The sequence below is a fragment of the Ovis aries genome, chromosome X (genome assembly GCF_016772045.2).
Source record: "Ovis aries strain OAR_USU_Benz2616 breed Rambouillet chromosome X, ARS-UI_Ramb_v3.0, whole genome shotgun sequence".
Classification (NCBI taxonomy): Eukaryota; Metazoa; Chordata; class Mammalia; order Artiodactyla; family Bovidae; genus Ovis; species Ovis aries.
In genome coordinates this window covers 55,619,993-55,641,289 of record NC_056080.1, presented here as the reverse complement: position 1 = coordinate 55,641,289, position 21,297 = coordinate 55,619,993, and the positions used below count along the sequence as shown (strand labels likewise).

The 21,297-nt window shown below is 38.7% G+C and overlaps 1 long non-coding RNA gene across 1 annotated transcript in view; it reads right to left on the bottom strand.

Moving 5' to 3' along the window:
* Positions 1 to 20,292, bottom strand: part of LOC132658842 (uncharacterized) — a 36,678-nt gene extending 16,386 nt beyond the window's left edge. Inside the window, exon 1 of the long non-coding RNA XR_009598916.1 lies at positions 20,207 to 20,292. This is a non-coding gene — a long non-coding RNA (uncharacterized LOC132658842). The remainder of the gene's footprint in view (positions 1 to 20,206) is intronic.
* Between the last annotated feature and the right edge of the window lie 1,005 nt (positions 20,293 to 21,297).

Sequence of the window (21,297 nt, the reverse complement as noted above, 5' to 3'; positions counted from 1 at the left end):
CTGGGGGAAGGAACAGTGACTTTATTCAGAAAGCCTGCAGACGGAGAAGATAGTGGACTGGTGTCCCAAAGAACCATCTTGCCTGGGTTTGGATGCTAGTTTCTTTTATAGAATGAAGAGAGGGAGGTGAGGAGGTAAAGTTAAAAAGATGATTAAGTTATTGCATATATTTCCTGGTTCCAGTCAGACTCAGGCTACCATGATAGCTCAGTTGGTAAAGAATCCGCTTGCAATGCAGGAGACCCCGGTTCGATTCCTGGGTCAGGAAGATCCCCTGGAGAAGGAATAGGCTACCCTCTCCAGCATTCTTGGGCTACCCTGGTGGCTCAGATAGTAAAGAACCTGCCTGCAATGTGGGACACCTAGGTTTAATCCCTGGGTTGGGAAGATATCCCCTGGAGAAGGGGAATGAGTACCCACTCCAGTATTCTGGCCTGGAGAAGTCCATGAACAGAGGAACCTGGCAGGCTACAGTCCATGGGTTTGCAAAGAGTCAGACACGACTGAGCAATTTTCACTTTCACTTTCCAGCCAGACTCAGGAGGGATGTGCGAATTTCTTCTTTCTTGTAGCCATTCACAGGTGGCCCCACTCAGGATGTTTTAAACAAAGGTATTTTTTTAATTTGTGAACTTAAACAAGGGTATTTCAACTTAACAATCAGGCATGGGAAGGCAGCGTTCTGGGAGGCGTGCATTATGTATACTTTAAGCTAAAGGCAGTGTTCCTTTAGTGATTGATTTGTAGCAAAGGCAATGGAAAGCAAAGGTTAAAGTAAAAGAAACAGATCCAATATGGAGTCAGATTTGTTCTGCCCTATTACATACTCTTCTACTGAAAGAGAAGAGGGCATCTTTGTAAGCTATCAACAAGATCTTCTGTCTCTTATGCTTAGGCATTAATTGCTTGTTAATAGCCCTCTATCTCATTATTCCCTTGTAGGGCATCAATACAAATTCGTAATAACCAGTCAGCTTTGCTGATCTTTCTTTCAAATGTCAGAATCATTGCACCGGCAAGAGTGTTTCCTTCCACTGGACATTTCCCCAGGTCACAACTGGTGAAATTGTTGGCATTTGCATTACCGCCTTGTGGAAAGGAATATCTGTTCCCATCTCCAACTCAGGATGGCATTCTCTTTGCCCAACAGGTAGTGAGTGATCCAGTCCCTCAAATCCATCTGGCCATCAACTTTCTTGAATCCCATCAACAGTGTACTTTATGTCTATTCCAAACCTCCAAGAAGCTGATGCTAAGATGGGATTAGATGTGCAAGAAACTTATTGGGAGAAATGCCTTTGGGTGATAAAGAGGAAGCAGCAGAAGTAGGCAAGGGAGAGCTTTCAGATTATAATCTAGGCCTGACACCAGTGAAGGGAGAAGGGGAAGGAAAAGGGACTGGCTAGAGAGAGTTCCAGTCTATAGTACAGTTCAAAAAAAGTTTGAGCCCATCAGATGGGTTAGAGAAATATTGTGTCGCACAAGAATGAGCCTGCACTAGCATTTGCACCGTGCTCAGTCAGTGCTATTGGCAGCCTGTGGGTAGCATGGTCTGGGTGCAAACTTGGTGGTGGACCAAGTCTGAAGGAAGCTAGGGCTACTAGTCAACTATGCTTTCTGCAGCAGAAGATCTCAGTGGCATATTTTTATGGCCACTATAAGTGGCATTCTAAGAGCAAACCTTGCATCTAACTCTGGTTTTGACCCCTGGGGAAAGGGGTTTGGGCTTGTCCCCATGCCTCTTTAAGTGCAATGCATGGACAAACCAGGGATGACTAATCTTTTTATCCCACTTGAATACCCCCAGTATGATCTTCCACATTACCAAGAAAGGCTCCCTCTCTTGAGGGGAACAGGAATGGGAGCTGGAAATACGCCATGACCAATTTTCAACCACTTTAAGGTCTTCTCTTTGGCTTGAGTAGAGCCCTAGCCTGGACCTTAGACTCTACCATACAGCTTATTGATCTAGAATGTAAAACCCTGGGCTAACTTTTGTAACTCTTTGCCAAACTATGTTTTACCCCTGGCTCTCACTCTTGGACCCTCAATGTATTCAGGCCTCCACATAAGGTGGACAGTCAGTTGTTTGCTTTCTCAGGCTTATCAACCCAAAAGGAAGGGCTTTAGCCCAATTAAACCCTAAGACATTTCAGCCCTTAGGCAGCTCAGCTTTAGACCTGATTCATGCTCTTCTGCCTGGCCGCCCATTTCTGTGAGGTTTGCTATTTATCAGGTCATTTCTTAGTTGAAAGTATCCCTTTTGCTTTAGCAGCAAAATATCTTAATTGGATGATTTCCAGTGTGTGTGTGGGGTGGTCCTTCTGCACAGTTAGAATGGCCTCAACTCAACAGGAGTGGCTGTGAATCACCACCGAGAACAGTGCTTTACAAAGATTACCCAAAGTTATGCCCCCAACTAGAGGTTGCCTGAAAGGAATTCTTAAGAGGTTGGTTTGAGGCCATTCTAGGCAGGTAGAAAAAGCAGTTCTCCCCTTCAATGGATAGTGGAACTTCTTTCCACTATCCAACATGAGGGATGGCATAATTATTTCAGGTATACTAAAATGTTTGTTATTTTAGATCCTGTCATGGGTTGTTGTGTCTCTGAAAAGATATGTGGCAGTCTTAATTTCCAGTACCTTGTTTGAATGTGACCTTATTTGGAAATAGCATCTTGGTAGACGTAAGCAGGTTAAGATGTTGTCATTAGGGTTGGCCTTTGATCCAGTAGGACTGGTCTCCTTATAAGAAGAGGAGAAGAGACACAAACAAAGATAGAGACACATAGGGAGAATACCATGTGATGAAGGAGGTAGAGATTGGAGTGATATGTCTACGAGCCAAGGAATGTCAAAGAATGTCAACAACATCAGAAGCTAAGAGAAAGGCATGCAATATATTCTCCCCTGGAGACTTCAGAGAGAGCATGGCACTATAGACGCCTTGATTTTGGACATCTAGCCTCCAGAACTGTAGAAGGATACATTTTCATTGTTTAAAACCACCCAGTTTGTACTAATTTATTATGGCAGCCCTAGAAGACTAAAGTAGATCTCTGTAGTGACTTTGATTAGTTTTGGAAGGAGTTTCCAGAAATATGAAGGGGAAAGATGGGACCTACCCATCAGAGAGGACTGTGTGCAGTACTTTGATGTTCCTGGCCCTCCTCCAACTTTTGTTAGCAAAGAACAAAAGTGCAGAGAAGAGGACCCAGGCTCACGTCTCTGATTGTGAAGTCTTACTAGTTAAGAGTCTGACTGCATACTTTGACCAAGGTATCTAGTGTTCCCAATTTTCATTTCTCCACTTGCTTTAATACTTTGGGCTCCTAGAAATGAAGATAGTAATACTACTAGATAATACTTATGAGAGTTCTTGCTTGTTCTGAATTCTTTTACATTCGTAAAGTCATGACTCACAACAACGCTAAAATGGAGTCATTGATACTACTATATCTATTTTTACATACGAAGAAACTGAAACAGAGATGTTAAATAATCTGTCAATGGTCACATAGCCAGGAAATGGCAGAGAATAGGATTTGAACTCTAGCAACAATGGCTCCAGTGTCTGTGCTTAACTGATATGCCAGACTGTCACCTTCCCTAATAGGAAGCATGGCAGAGGTAGTAGCAAACAGAATTCACCAAGGTTGGATGTTTCAGTGGTCCCACAACCTACTGACTGTCAGAAATAAATAGGCTGACTTTGTTGCCATAGTGTTTGGATGTCCTCAAAATGGATTGCTCTTTGGGAAGCCCAAGGCCACAATTTCAGCCTCCTAGATCCAATTCCATTTTCCAGAGTAGCTTATTGAGATCCCGTGTCCCTGTACTCCCAGTCCAGCTTCTCCTTGTACAAAGGACTCATCCTCAAAATATAATTTGCTTTCTCCCACAGTTAGTAGTTCTCTCCCAAGATTATTTAGAAGATAATAATAAATGTTAGAGAAATATAGTCATTAATTGATATTGATACAGCTATTTCCCATGGAGAAGTTGGAGGCTTCTCCAAGAATTTCTCCACTCAATGGTCTTAGGCTACTACTAGTGCCAGGGGCTTTATGAACACATTGAAACCTCCATAATACAGAATAGTTGTTTACCAAGTTCCATTTGGCTTCCAAATCATGCAGGAATGACTATGGATGAAACTTGTAGTAGCTTTCTTTCCAAGTCAACAATTTTTGGACTGTTATCCTCATTTCTTTGATAACAACAGCACTGGGGTTATGTTTCTGTTGGAGCTTGGGGGTAGCTATAGTCCTTATACCAACTTGAGCTCAAGTGTGAATACATGACTTATCTAGCTGACTTTTCCATTAAAATTAATTGTATTGTGACAGCTATTTCTTTCTCCACAACCTACTACAAAATTTGATGACTGTTAGGTCAGAAAAAGAAGAAGGAAATAAATCCTTGAGATTCCTGAGACATGCTTACTTCAAGCCAATTCAATCTTGGGTGCTACATGTGGGATTTCAGGTACTCCTGCCAATTTTCCCATCCTATAAACAATTCCAACAGTTGATGAGTTTTAAATAAATTACATCTGTACCCAGAATTCAGTGGAAAAGTCTATGTGTCTATTCCCTTCTGTATTCTCAACAAGCCCATTGCAGCCTTGAAAAGTAATTGTGTGCTGAGAACCCACTTCTCCTGTCTTCTTAGTTTGAAATTTGCAACGGCTGAACGTTCAGGTGTTTCTGAACATTCTTGGTGCAGAACCAGAACAATTTCTTCCATTTCCCTCTGGATGCAAAGTCCCATATGTAAAGTGCAATAACAGTCATGCAAAATGTACTGCTTATCAAAGTGCCTCACTCATTTTCCCTGAAGAGTATAAACACTGGTCTCTTCCCAGAGATGACAGAAGAGTTCACATGGGTTTTTGGTTTGGGGCTCTGCCCTTAAACTGAAAACTTGGCCCAAACAGGAACCAACCAGTTTGGCCTATTTAATCCAATGTAGTTTGTTTGGATAATCAGTGTAAAACATGTTTTACAGCATTTTAAAAGTCAGGTTTATTAAGATATAATTTACATGTAGTAAGCCTTATACCTTTTAAAAGTACAGGTGCATGAATTTTGACAAACTTACACAGTTGTGGGCTTCCTTGGTGGCTCAGGCAGTAAAGAATCTGCCTGCAATACAGGAGACCTGGATTCAATCCCTGGGTTGGGAAAATATCCTGGATAAGGGAATGGCTATCCACTCCAGTATTCTTGCCTAGAGAGTTCTATGAACAGAAAAGCCAGGCAGGTTAGAGGGGGTCACAGAGAGGTGGACATGACTGAGTGACTAACACTTCACTTTCTTTTTTGAACAGTTGTATAATGACCACCACAATCAAGATACAGAAAATTTCCAGGTAACAAAAATTTCCCTTGTGTCTCTTAGTAATCAACCCCTTTCCTTGCTCCCAGATGCTGGCAACCACTAATTTGTTTTATATCCCCATAGTTTTACCTTTTCCAGAATATAAATAGAATTGCATAGTATGTAGCTTTCTGATTCTGGTTTCTCTTACTCAGTATAATGCATTTTAGATGCGTCCATGTTATTATATATATTTATAGTTCATTCCCTTATATTGTTGACAATTATTGTCCTTTTATTGAATGAACATACCAAAGTCAGTATACCCATTCGCCGTGAAAGACATTTAGATTGTTTCCAGTTTGAGACTTCTATAAACTTTCATGTACAGGTTTTTGTGTGAACATAAATTTTCATTTCTATATGGTAAGTATCTAGGAGTGGAATTGAAGGGTCATATAGTAAGTGTACATTTGACTTTATAAGAAACTTAACACCTTTCTATTCTTCCCTGGTATCTGCCCACTCCTCTCTGAAAAGGTAACTGCTATCAGTTTGTTGCAGGGTTTCACTATCCCCAAGCCTTTAGTTTACCACCAAAAGATTGTTTTTTAGAAGGTTTCTAGAAAGTAACCGGCATCAGCCATTTGTTTTGACTTTCTAGTTCTTCTGGAAAGTCATATAGTTTTCTGTATTTCACATTACTGGGGCCAAGTGCTTAATTGGTGGTTTAGTCACTAAGTTATGTCCGACTCTTGTGACATGGACTGTAGCCTGCCAGGCTCTTCTGTCTGTGGGATTCTCCAGGCAAGAATACTGTAGTGAGTTGCCATTTCCTTCTCCAGGGGATCTTCCCAACCCAGGAATCAAACCAGGGTCTCCTGCAGTAGCAGGCAGATTCTTTGCAGTGTGAGTCACCAGAGAAGCCCACTTTAGGTGGTGGTAGTTTAGTCATCAAGTCGTGTCCGACTCTTGCAACCCCATAGACTGTAGCCTACCAGGCTCCTCTGTCCGTGGGATTCTCCAGGCAAGAATAGTGTGAACTGTCAAAATTTTGAGTGTCTATTGAGATTTCTGGGGTTGGGAAGACCAGGGTTCCATCCTAACTGAATGGAATGGCTATCTAGCGTCTAGCCCTTGTGATGATCCCAAAAAGGCTTCTTAGTGATTCTCTTGAGGATCTCTGTCTTGATTCACCATTGCCTTGTAATTGACACAATCCCACTGTTATGTTGCCCCATACCTAAGCTCACTCCATCAGTGACTTGGAAAACTTTTCAGTTCTTAAAGCACTCTCCCTGGACTTGAAAACCTTCTTGGAGTCACTGAACTTAAAGGTTTTCAGTGATAAATGTCAATTTCATTGTGGGCGGATGGCAGAGCAGAGTATGTTTTTTGGGGGGGTTGCCCCAGGCTGCTTTGTCTCCCTTTTCTCCTGCAGGTTTGCTGGCTGCTTTTCATCATCTTCCTTGTTTGATTCACCTTGACAGATTCATGTGCAGGCTTGCCCTCTTAGTGAAGTACAGCTGATGGTGCACGTACCATAATGAAAGGTGTTTGTTCCTTTCCTTGGCATTCTTCAAATACCTCATCACTTTCAGACAAATTCTTTCCATTTGTTTCTTAAAATGGAGTCCCTAGTCAATCACTGAGACTAAGAGTCTTTTACAAAAGTTTCTATTTTGATTTAGTATAATTTATCAATTTTTAGTTGTATGGATCATGCTTTTGGTATAATGTCTAAGAATTCTTCACCAAGCCCTAGGGCCTGAAGATTTTCTCCTATTTTCTTCCAAGAGTTTCATAGTTTTACATTTAAATCTATGGTTCATTTTGAGTTAATTTTTTGTGTAAGGTTTGAAGTTTAGGTAGAGATTCATTTAAAAAAAAATTTGGGGCCTATGGATATTCAATTGCTTCAGCACCATTTGTTGAAAAGACTATCCTTCCTTCATTGGATTACTTTTACACCTTGGTCAGAGATCAGTTGGCCATTCTTGCGTGGGTCTATTTCAGTGTTCTCAGTTCTGTTTTACTGATCATTGATTTTTTTAATCATTGATCTCTATTTTTTTCCCATTGATATGTCTATCTCTCTGCCGATACTACACATTCCTGATTAGCTCTGTGTTCGTATGTGCTCAGTCACTTCACTCATGTCCAGTTCTTTGTGGCCTTATGGACTGTAGCCTGCCTAAATAGGTACAGAGATGTACCATGTTGATGAGTTGGGAGTTTTAGCATATAAAGATGTGAGTTCTCCCTCAAATTTATATATAGAATTATTTAATGAAATTCCTAAGAGGAATAAAGTTAGAGGAATCACACTGCCTGATTTTTAAAATTGTGATTTCTCTACCATTATTCCTTTATTACAATATTATTTTAGCTATTCTAGTTCCTTTGTCTTTTAATATAAGTTTTACAATAATCTTGCCTCCATCTGTTAAAAAACCTTGCTGAGAGCTTCATAGAAATTGCATTAAATAATGCTGTATATAAATTTGAAGGAGAAATGACATCTTTATATGCTGAGTCTTCCAACTCACAAACATGGTACGTCTCTTCACCTATTTAGAAAGAGAGAGGTTTTTCTCTAGGTATTACACATACATAACTTACATAACATACATAGTCTGCTGGTATCAACATTTTCCCAGTTTGGATGGAATGTGGAAATCTTACTCAGTTACAGTATAATTGTCTTATACAATCTCCTCTGCATACACTGAAAACCACATCAGATGGTACTTTATACTTCAACCGTCAAACATAATTTAGAAAACTCAATTGGAGAAGGAAAAATCTATTGTATCTATCCATATTTTTACTCTTTCTGTTATGCTTTATCTCCCTCCTGATGTTCCCAGGTTCCTTCTTTTATAATTTCCTTTCTGTTTAGAGAATTTATTTTAGCCATCCTTTCAGGGTAGGTTGGCTGGTGGCAAATTCTCATAGTTTACCTGAGAATACCCTGATTACCTCTTCATTCCTAAAGGATATTTTCACAGAGTTCTCTATTGACAGTTGTTTTCTTCAGCTTTTGAAAAGTATTGTGTCAGTTCCTTCTGACCTCCATGATTTCTGATGAGAAATCCTCTGCGATTCAAATTGTTTTCCTCTTAGAGGCAAGGCATCATTTCTCTCTTGCAACCTTTTTATTTGTCCTTTGTTTTCAGAAGTTTGAGTGTGATGGATCTTGGCATGGATTTCTTTACATGTATACAGTTTGGGATTTCTTCAGCTTCTTGAAGTTATAGATTTATGTCTTTGGGGAGTTTTTCAGCCATTATGTTTTTGAATACTTTTCCAGGTTTACCTTTTTCCTCCTCTCCTTTCCTAACTTTGATGACACAGATGTTCAGTTATTGCATTTTTTAGTTTTAAAAATTCCATTTAGTTCTTTTTTATACATTCTATTTTTTTGATGAGATGTTTCTTATTTTTGTCTTATTATTTTAAAAATTTATTTATTTTTAATTGGAGGATAATTGCTTTAAAATGTTGTTGGTTTCCGCCATACATCAACATGAATCAGCCATAGGTATATGTATGTCCCTTCCCTCTTGAACCTCCCTCCCACCTCCCACTCCATTGCACCCTTCTAGGCTGTCACAGAGTACTGGATTTGAGCTCCCTGTGTCATACAGCAAATTTCCATTAGCTATCTAATTTTACACATGGTAATGTATATGTTTCAATGCCATTCTCTCAATTCGCCCCATACTCTCCTTCCCCTGCTGTGTCCACAAGTCTGTTCTCAAAGTCTGTGTCTCTAGTACTGCCCTACAAATCAGTTCATCAGTACCGTTTTTCTAGATTTCATATATATGTGTTAATATACGGTATGTGTTTTTCTCTTTCTGACTCACTTCATTCTGTATAATAGGCTCTAGGTTCATCCACCTCACTAGAACTGACTCAAATTTGTTCCTTTCTATGGCTGAGTAATATTCCATTGTATGTATGCACCAACACTTCTTTATCTAGTCATTTGTTGATGGATATCTAAGTTGCTTCCATGTCCTAGCTATTGTAAATAGTTCTGCAATGAATATTGGGGTACATGTGTATTTTAGAATTATGGTTTTCTCAGGGTATAAGACCAGTAGTAGGATTGTTGGGTCATATGGTAGCTTTATTCCTAGGTTTTAAAGAAATCTCCTTACTGTGCTCCATAGTGGCAGTATCTACTTACATTCCCAAATAACAGTGAAAGAGGATTGTCTTTTCTCCACATGCTGTCCAGCATTTATTGTTTGTAGATCTATTGATGATCCCTATCAAATTACCAGTGGCATTTTTCACAGAACTAGAAAAAAATTTCATAATTTGTATGGAAACACAAAAGACCCTGAATAGCCAAGGTAATCTTGAGAAAGAAGAATGGAGCTGGAGGAATCAACCTTCTTGACTTCAGATTATACTGCAAAGCTACAGTCATCCAGACAGTATGGTACTGGCACAGAAACAGAAACATAGACCAATGGGACAAGATAGAAAGCCCAGAGATAAACCCATGCACCTATGGGCACCTTATCTTTGACAAAGAAGGCAAAAATATACAATGGAGAAAAGACAATCTCTTCAGTAAGTGGTGCTTGGAAAACCGGACAGCTACATGTAAAAGAATGAAATTAGAAAACTTCCTAACACCATACACAAAGATAAACTCAAAATGGATTAAAAACCTGAATGCAAGACCAGAAACTATAAAATTCTTAGAGGAAAGCATAGGAAGAATACTCTATGACATAAGTCACACCAAGATCTTCTATGATCCACCTCTTAGAGTAATGGAAATAAATACAAAAATAAACAAATTAGACTTAAAAATTTTTGCACAGCAAAGGAAACCATAGACAAAATGAAAAGATAGCCCTCAGAATGGGAGAAAATAATAGCAAATGAAGCAACTGACAAAGGATTAATCTCGAAAATATACAAGCAGCTTGTGTGTGTGTTAGTCGCTCAGTCGTGTCCAACCCTTTGCGAACCATGGACTGGAGCCCACCAGGCTTCTCTGACCATGGGATTTTCCAGGCAAGAACACTGGAGTGGGTTGCCATTTCCTCCTCCAGGGGATCTTTCCAAACCAGGGATCGAACACATGTCTCCCGTGTTTCTTGCATTGCAGGCGGATTCTCTACCCCCTGAGCCATTAAAGGAATGACAGCTTAGGCAGCTCAATATCAGAAAAACAAACAACCCAATCAAAAAATGGGAAGAAGACATAAATAGTTATTTCTCCAAAGAAGACATACAGATGGCCAATAAACACAAGAAAAAATGCTCAGCATTGCTTGTTATTATTATTACAGAGAAATGCAAATCAAAACTACAATGTGGTATCACCTCACACTGGTCAGAATGGAGACTTTCTTTTTAAAAATTTGTTTCTGTTATGTTTGTAATTGCTTATTGGAGCATCTTAATAAACATCTATGTCACATTGCTTGTAAGTTTTAGTTGTCATTTCTCATCAAGTGGAGATTTTCCTGGTTTTGCTATTATGAGTGATTTTTTATTCAAACCTGTACATTTTGGGTATTATGTTAATGAGACTCTGAATGGTATTTACATCTTTTGCTTTTATCATGCTTCTGACACTGCTCTGGCAGGGGAAGGGGAATGCCACTTAATTGATGCCAGATGGAGTGGAGTCCTGGTTCCTCACTTAGCCTCCATTGATACCTAGGGGTTGAGGGTGTCCTCACCCCCATCTGCAAGGTGGGAGTTCTGGCTCTCCCCTATGCCTCTGCTGATACCACCCTGGCTGAGAGGAGAAGAAATGCCTTGCTATAGTTCTCATGACTTCCAGCAGCACCACACTAGGGGAAGGATGCTAGTTTCTGCTAGATGGTAGTTAAAGTGCCAATTCTCTACTGGGATTCCTCTGATACCAGCCCAGTGGGTATAAGAGGAAGGGCCCCTTGTTATCACCAGGTGGGCATAAATCCTGTCTTTCCATGTAGTCTCCACTGACAATGCATCAAAGGGGCCTTGTTATTGCCCAGTAGGAATGAAAGTTCAGTCTCCGAACTTGTCTTTCTCTGAAACCACCGTAGCATATTACAGCCTGCCAAGGGTGTAAGTTTAACTTCTCCAATTGGCCTTTGTTGGCATGGATAGTGGTTTAATATTTTCTGGGGAATTTTCTTGGAGTAGAGTGGTTATTATCTAAAACTTTTCTATCTTGTGAGGTTGTCCCTTTCCTGGTCTCTGCCTAGAGAGAGCAGGTGTTTTTTCTTTTGCTTTTGCTTATTCCCATTGATGCTTCCAGGTTTTCAGCTTCTCTAGCACCCGATCTAGGATAGATGAAGCAAAACAAAATAAAACAAAACCTCAGGGAACTCACTGCTTTGTTATTCCTTGGGCTCTGAGGTCAACAGTCTGCCTTCTTTTGTCTACTTTTCAGACTATTATGTTTGTTTTATAACCAATGTCAAAGGTTTTAAACTGTACTTAGCAGGAGAAATAGGGAGAAGTACACCTACCACATCTTTCTAGACACAGAGGTATCACTTGGTTTGTTTTCACACTTTATTTTATTATGGAAAAACTTAAACATACACAAAAATAGAGAAATGAGTAGAATGAACCCCCTTTAGTCAGCTTCAACAATTTTCAACGTTTTGCCAATCATGTTTTATTTCTCTCCACTCCAAGATCTGTTGCAGTTTTTAAACTCAAATCCTAGATATTATATTATCTCATTCAATGTGAGTGAGCATCTCTAAGAGGAAATACTTTTTTTACATAATCACAATGTCATTATCATAATTTACTAATTAATAATTCCTTAATGTAAGCAAATACTAAATCATATTCAAATTTCTGTGATTGTTTCAAGAAGTATTTTTAAATCTGATTTTTTTTCAAAATAAGACACAAACCAAATGCAATGATGCATTTGTTGTTAGCTCTCTTAAGTCTCTTTTTAAAATCTTTAACTTTCTTAAGTTAGGCACAGAAAGACAAATACTGCATGATGTCACTTATATGTGGAATCTAAAAAGTCCAACTCGTATAGCTGAGCATAGAACATTGCTCTCATGAACTGGAGAGTGGGGGAAGTGGGGACATGTTGGACAAAGGGTACAAAGTTTTAGTTATGTAGGATGAATAAGTTCTGGAGATCTAATGCACAGCATGGTCACTAAAGTCAATAATACTGTACTGCATACTAGAAATTTACTAACAGAGTAGATCTTAACTGTTCTCATGATTTCAAAAAGGTAACTATGTGAGGTGATGAATGTGTTGATTACCTTCATGTGGTAATCACTTCACAATATATACATATATCAAAATATCACATAGTATACCTTAAATACATACAATTTTTACTTGTAAGTTATACCTCAATAAAGCTAGAAAAGAATGTGGAAGTCTCCCACCTTTCTTTTTCTCGTTCTTTCTTTTTCACTTACATATAGACTTTAGACTTCCAACCAGCATAAAAGAGTAGAAAGAAAAAGAAGCAAAACGGTACAAAGTCCAGGAACACATCAAATACTCAACAAAGATGAGATTTAAAATTAATGAAAAAATAATGATTATAACAAATGGCATTGGGATAACTAGCTATCAATTTTAGGAAATGTAACACGGTTAAATCACTATGCCAAAACTTTAAATAAGTTCTAAATGGATTGATAATTTAAATGAAACAATAAAAGTAATCTGAAGAAAAAATAGACTTTAATTTTCTGAGCAGTTTTAAGTTTACAAAAAAACCGAGTGAAAGGTACAGAAAATTACCATATATGCTTTGCCCTCACACATGCATAACCTCCATTATTAACATCCCCCACCAGAGTGGTAAATTTTTTTTTACAATTAATAAACACTTTGGGTTTAGACAAGTTTATACTGACATGTATCCACCATTATGGGGTCTTCCCAGGTGGCACAGTGGTAAAGAATCAGCCTGCCAATGCAGGAGACACAGGAGACATGGATTCGATCCCTGGTTTGGGAAAATCCCCTGGAGAAGGAAATGGCAACCCACTCCAGTATTCTTGTCTGGAAAATTCCATGTGCAGAGGAACCTGGTGGGTTACAGTCCATGGGGTCACAAAGAGTCAGACACGACTGAGTGACTGAGTGTGCGCACGCGCACACACACACACACACACACACACACACACACACACACTCACCACTCACATCCACCATTATAATTTTATACAGCGTAGTTTCAATGCCCTAAAATCCTCTGTGCTCAGTCTATTCATTCTTGATCCTCCCTAACCCCTGGCAACCACTCATCTTTTTTACTGTCACCATAGTTGTCCCTTTTCCAGAATGTCATATAGTGGAATCATATAGTATTAGCTTACTTTATTGCTACTGTTGTTTTATTTAAACATTTGTTGTTTTCCTCATCTTCTTTTAAATGGCATTTATAACTTAAAAAAATGGGTTATTTTTCCTAAAAATTCCATTCTGGATTTGGCTGATTGTTTCTTAGCGGTGACACTGAACTTGTTCTTTTATTTCCTATATCACCATTAACTGTGAATTAGAGCTCCATCTCTGATTAGATTTAGGTTCAGCTTTTTTTTTTTTTGAATCAATATATCATAGGGGATATATGATTCCCACTGCATCACATCGGAAGGTACATAATATCTAGCTGTCCTATTCTTAGTGATGCTAAAATTGATCAGTGGGTTCAGGTGGTATCTGATCCCTCCATTGTAAAACTCCCCATCACCCTTTGCTTAATCTTTTTTTTCATTCATGATCATTGCCCTAGATTAGTGGTTCTCAAGCAGAGATGATTTTGTCCCTCAGGGGACATTTAACAATGTCTGAAGACATTTTTGATTGTCACAACTTGGGGGCAGTACTAACGGCATCTAGTGAGTAGGCACCAGAGATGCTGCTAAAAATTCTGTTAATACAGTGTATAGATAGTTCCCAAATAAAGAATGATCTGGCCCCAAATGTCAATAGTGTTGGTGTTGAGAAACCATGGTCTAGATTTATTATTTCATTAGAGATTTCACTAGAGATTATAACAGATATGCAGATGACACCACCCTTATGGCAGAAAGTGAATAACCTGTTGATGAAAGTGAAAGAGGAGAGTGAAAAAGTTGGCTTTTTTTAGCTCAACATTCAGAAAACTAAGATCATGGCAACCGGTCCCATCACTTCATGGCAAATAGATGGGGAAACAGTGGCTGACTTTATTTCTGGGAGGCTCCAAAAGTCACTGCAGATGGTGATTGCAGCCATGAAATTAAAAGATGCTTGCTCCTTGGAAGAAAAGTTATGACCAATCTAGACAGCATATTAAAAAGCAGAGACATTACTTTGCTGACAAAGGTCCATCTAGCCAAGGCTGTGGTTTTTCCAGTAGTCATGTATGGATGTGAGAGTTGGACTATAAAGAAAGCTGAGCACCAAAGAATTGATGCTTTTGAACTGTGGTGTTGAAGAAGACTCTTGAGGGTCCCTTGGACTGCAAGGAGATCCAACCAGTCCATCCTAAAGGAAATCAGTCCTGAATATTCTTTGGAAGGACTGATGCTGAAGCTGAAACTCCAATACTTTGACCACCTGATGCAAAGAGCTGACTCATTTGAAAAGACCCTGATGCTGGGAATGATTGAAGGCAGGAGGAGAAGGGGATGACAAAGGATGAGATGGTTGGATGGCATCACCGACTCAATGGACATGAGTTTGAGTAAGCTCCAGGAGTTGGTGATGGACAGGGAGGCCTGGCGTGCTGCAGTCCATGGGGTTGCAAAGAGTTGACTGAGAGACTGAACTGAACTGAACTGAGAGATTATAAATAGTGATATAATAATTTTATCATTCCTTCTGCATTTGCTATCTGCAATTACTACATAAAGAAGAATATCATTAACTATGTGAAAGATGCAATAATTCTTGGTTTTTATTTTTATTAATTTTTGCAACAATAACTTGGTGCCCTACAACCATCTAGGGGAGACCAACGTTTTTTAATATCATTATGAACTCATATTTTATACATTTGATGCTTGATTAGTTGCAGATTTTTTGATGCTCTAATTGTCCCAATATAGGCAGATGGGACCTCCCCTTCATCTTGGACCCTGTGTTCCTTTGCCATGATTACATGAGTCTTTGATATCACCCTTGTTTTTTGACAAAAAAGATGTCCCAGGATAATTTTGTACAATTTCCTGTTATATACGTGTAAATAATTATTTTTTCAAGGAAGATTGATTCCTTTTGGTACAAAATGATATTTATAGACCATAATCCAGGCAATAAACATACTCGTTGCTAGTAGGTTGTCATTGCTGCTACGTCTTTTCAGTGGACAGAGCTAGGAAATATTTTTAGAAAGAGAAAAAGAAATAAACCATAAGTTCATAATGTTTCTATAAATGTTTATATTTCCTCAACTTTCTTACACAAAAGGTAGCATACTGCCTATGCTTTATGGTAAAGGATTTTGAGTCCATGTTATGAAGCAGAGAGGTAAGGAATCAAAAGTATGTCACTGTAGTAACATAGATGGACTAGAGATTATCATACTAAGTGCAGTGAGTCAGGTGAAGACAAATATCACAAGATATCACTTACATGTGGAATCTTTAAAACATGATACAAATGAACTTATTTAAAAAGCGGAAACAGACTCACAGGCATAGAAAACAGACTTACAGTTATCAGCGGGGAATGGCTGGGGAGAAGGATAAATTAGGAGTTTGGGAATAGCAGACACAAACTGATATAAATTGCTACATATAAAAAAGATACAACAAGGAACTACTGTGTCGCACAGGGAACTATACTCAACACTGTATATATATATATATATATATATATATATATATATATATATAATCACTTTGCTGTACACCTGGAGCTAATACAACACTGTATATAAGCTGTACCTCAATAACAAAAAAAAAAAGAAAGAAAAGAAAAAGAAAGAAAGAAAAAAGTGTAAGTCAAATGGGGCAGCAGTCTGAAGGGGTATAGCCAGAGTTGCTGAAGACTGATGGAAGCTAAGAAATAGACTACTGGAATCAATACGTTGTGAAAACTGGGAAAATGGCTCATTAGGATATGATGCAGTATAATCTATATCTTTGCTGTCATCTGTCACAAGCCTGACTTTGCTCTCTCTAAGTCTTTCCTTTCTTTCAGCCAGAAAAGGGCCTGGGCCATTGGAATCACAGGGGCACAGGCTACCCAGGAGTAGATGTGTGCTTGAAGAACACCTTGACTTCCATTCTCTGCCCCCGTCCACACCGCTAGCCTACTGCTTCCTTCTGTAGAGCCTGCACCTTCTGGAAGCCTGTGGGGGAGCCTGACGAGCCTCCGGTTCAGCTCCCTGGTTACTAGTATGGCTCTGAGGATGCAGGCTGCAAGTCTTTGTCCTGCTACAATGATGAGCAGGGCTGCTGAGCTGGCTACCTTGGTCATTGTGACCAGGCCGGGAGACTGGCTATTCCTGAGCTTAGGACGGCTTGGCATGATCCAAATGGGATGGGAAGAACCTATCTGACCAGCTTCCAGATCTAAGGGCTTAGTGCTGAGTGAACTTGCCATTCCCCCCCGCCTTTTTTTTTAGCCCAGTGAAGACTCACAGACCATTGACAGCTGGAAAAAGTAGGTGTCAGATCTCGTTGTTGATAGTATGTATATTCTGAATGGGAACAGGTATAGAAGAAGAGAGAAAGCATAAGCAACTTTGAGGCATTTATTGTTTTTGTACCTCAGTTTCATTTGTATAGTGAGAATAATATTGGGATTTACCTCCTCAGGGTATTATGAGGTTTAAATAACTTTGCTGTTGTTCAGTTGCTAGGTCATGTCCAAATCTTTGTGACCCCACAGACTGTAGTCTGCCAAGTTCCTCTGTCCATGGGATTTCCCAGACAAGAATACTGGAGTGGGTTGCCATTTCCTTCTCCACAGGATCTTGCTAACCAGGGATCGAACCTGTGTCTCCTGAATTGCAGGCTGTCTCCTGCATTACTGGTAGATTCTTTACTGCTGAGCCACCAGGGAAGCCCTACTTTTACTATCATTTGAGTATAATCATTGTATGAAAATCATAAATTATATCATGTCATTCCCTTGCTAACACCCTCAAAAATTCCCATCATAATTGACATAATATTTAAATCCTACATAATGGTTTATAAGGCTCCAGGTGATCTGGTTCCTGCCTACATCTCTATCTTGGTCATCTTGTACCACTCTCCTCCTTCTTGGTCACCAAATTCAAGCCATTCTGGACATATTTTCATTTCTTAAAATCATCAAACTCTTTTCTATCTCAGGACCTCTGCCCTTGCTCTACATGTTTACAATCAGAAAAACAAAAAACCTGAGAAACTAAAATCCAGAATCCATAAAGAAAAGTTTGTGAGTCTTGACTATATAATAATGTTAAGCAAACTCTGGGAGATGGTGACGGATAGGGAAGCCTGGTGTGCTGCAGTCTGTGGGGTCACAAAGAATCAGACACGACTTAGCGAATGAACAACAACAAACATCACATGGTTAAAAAAATAAAATAAAATGCAATAGTTAAATGATGAATGGGAAAATAAACATGTACTCGAACATGACAGCCAAAGGACTAATACCTTAGTAGTTAGGAGTCCAAAGTCTAGATTCTAACTGCTGGGTTTGAATCCCAGGTCCATCATTTACTAGCTGTATGACCTTGGGTTTCACTTAATCTCTTTATGTCTCAGTTGCCTCAACTGTAAAATGGGGATTATAACAACTGCTAAGTCATTTCAGTTGTGTCCAACTCTGTGCGACCCCATAGACGGCAGCCCACCAGGCTCCCCCATCCCTGGGATTCTCCAGGCAAGAACACTGGAGTGGGTTGCCATTTCCTTCTCCAATGCATGAAAGTGAAACATCAAAGTGAAGTCACTCAGTCGTGTCCAACCCTCCAGGCTCCTTCATCCATGGGATTTTCCAGGCAGGGGTACTGGAGTGGGGTGCCATTGCCTTCTCCGATTATAACAACACCTACTACTTAATATTGTGGAGAGGGTTAAGCAGTTTAATAGACTGACTCTTGGTATACTCAAGCACCATGTAAATTTTACTTATTATCAGGGTTACTAAGAAGCCAAAAGAAAATTAGGCAAAGGATGTAAACATGCAGTTCACAAAAACGTAATATGAAATATTCAATAAACATGAAAATATGGTTAACTGGTGGCTCAGAAGGTAAAGAATCTGCCTGTAATGCAGGAGACCCATGTTTGATCCCTGGGTTGGGAAGATCCCCTGGAGGAGGAAATGGCAACTCCAGTATTCTTGCGTGGAGAATCCAATGGACAGAAGAGTCTGCCGGGCTACAGTCCATGAGGTCACAGAGACTCGGACATGACTGACATATGGTTGACTTCACTCATGATGAAAAGCATTAATTTATTTCACATATATTTACATATGTATTAAATGCCAAAGATGCACTGGGCATAGAATGGTGAACATCTTACTCTCATGGAGTTTACACTGTAGTAAGTGTGTGTGTGTGTGTAATATTTAATACATCATGTAGTAATAGTTTTTTAAATAAAAAAAAGCAGGAATGGGGTGTCATTTTATAAAAAGGTCAAGAACTCTGAGAAAAGGTGATAGTTAAGCAGTGATCTGAAAAAGTGAGGGAGAAAGTCATGAGGATTTCCAGGGAACAGCTTTCCAAGAAGAGGGAACAATAAGGGCACAGGCTTGGAAGCAGGAGCCAGCTTAGCTTATTCAAGGAATAGCAGTAAACATAATTTGTTCGAGGCAAGGCTGAGTTGATAGAAAGCGAGGTCTAAGAGACAGAGGCCAGATTCTACAGGACTTTAAAGGCCAGGATAAGGACTTGGGACTTTGCTAGGAGTGAAATGAAAAGCCTGCTATCACTTGGGAATTATATTCAGCTACGCATAACAGGGATCCAAATAACAAAGGCTTAAATAGGATGATGCTTTGAGTATTATATTGATTCTAGGACACACCATTATTTTATGTACCAAGAAAGAGGAAATAAATGCTGGCAAATATAATCCAGAAGCTGTCATTCAAAGATTTCAGAGATATTGAAGCACAAAGAGAGATGTACCTTTCAGAGTTGGTACCATAATATGCTATTTTTTTCTCATGTAAGATTAGGTCCTGAGGTAATCAGTTTTTGATTGCAAGATGGCTACTCAGCTATAGCCATTAAATCCTCATTTCAGAGAGGAAGGAGAAATGAAGAAGGAGGAAATGCCTTTTATTCCTCCGTATTAATTTTGTAAAAATTTCCTCCAAAAAATTTACTGACGTTTTTATTGGCATTGCATTGGTTGTGCACATCAACTTATGCCTGATGTCTAGCATAGAATGCTAAGTTGTTGATCCATATGTATATTACAGCCTCATTTATTTTTCATAAAAAGGATAACTGTATGGAACATGCTTGTATTGGCATAGAAAATTTCTCAAAGGATACATGAGAAACTGTTAACAAGTGGCTGTTTGGGGGGAATAAAACTGGGTTTGATTGGCAGGGGAGGGGCTTTAACTTTTCATGTTATGCCGTCTTTCATCTCTTTTTAAAACTACAAATATTATATATATTGCTTTTATAATAATAAATATAAACCAGTAACCTTAAAAGTGGAGTGTGCATTACCCTGGGGGTATAGGAAGACTTTCCGAGGGGTAAATAAGCACTTAGAGTTTGAAGGGGATCAATTTCTACATCCTCAAATTTCATTTTCATATTTCCTAAAATTGATCTGCTAGAGAATACACTAGTAGTGAAAAAATTAAGCCGGTTCTCTTTTTCCATCTCCCTTTTCACAAATAGTTCTCTTTGCACTTTACAAAAGAAAAATATATCTTTGATCCATCCCAAATCTTACCTGGGTGCACTGCCCCACAGTGTAAAATCCTCAGGGTACCAGAGAGACAGTTCCAAACACTGCTGCCAATGGTGAAGAAACAAACTGGCCTAACAAATGAATATATTGGTATCAAATCCTGTTTCAACTCGGCTGGTTTCCAGTAAAACTGAAGGCAAACCCAATTGAGCTGTCAGCTGACAAATCATGAGAAATAATTTTGAAGATAAATCATTCTGTAATTTTCCCCCATATGTCTTCAAAGGAATTCAAATACTTGAGTGACATTTCTAAAACAAAATGTCCCCCCCCAAATACTTAGGAATGTTTCTGTGTGTGGCTTAACAATGTTTCTATGTGCCGTTTAACCAAACAAAAAGTTGTAAGAGAACTGATACTGAATTCTGCCTCATTCTAAAATAAGCAATATTTATCTATTAATTCACGCACCACCTTTTTAAAAAAAGACTTACATCACTAGTAAATTTTTGTTTTTTAAATAATTACACGTTAAAATTTGTCATATGTTTATAATTTTTTGATCCATTGTATTCCAATACTAATTGTCATGATAACACAAGCAAGACTAAGTTATGAACAATACTTACAGCTTTAGGATCACAGGAACTTTTAAAAAGCATTTAAATAGCAAAATATACACATATTTTTGCTACAGAGAAATCTGGTAGGATAATTAACAAAATCATTTCAAATGTAAAAAATATGTATTATTGGGATAAAATTCTGTTATAAGAATAAGATGGAATTGAGAACTCAGGGAGAAAAGGGAAAATTTATACCTCCCAAACTGTCAAAGAAGAGCTCATTTATGAATTTTAAAAACTGATGATGGTGGCTCTCAAATCACAAACAGATTTAGGTTTCACTGTTTTCACATAAAACTAGGATGCTTTGTTTGTGAATGTTCATATTTGTCAGAAATCACATTATTTGCAGCTTGACGTTTTGGATGCAAAATTTGAGATGTCAACCTAAATATGTGTGAAGGAGCACAACATTAAAAATATTTTTAGAGAGCATTGTTATAAACCAATAGTTTTATATAAACATACAAAATAAATATCAGCGGGAGCGTCATATACTCATTTGCC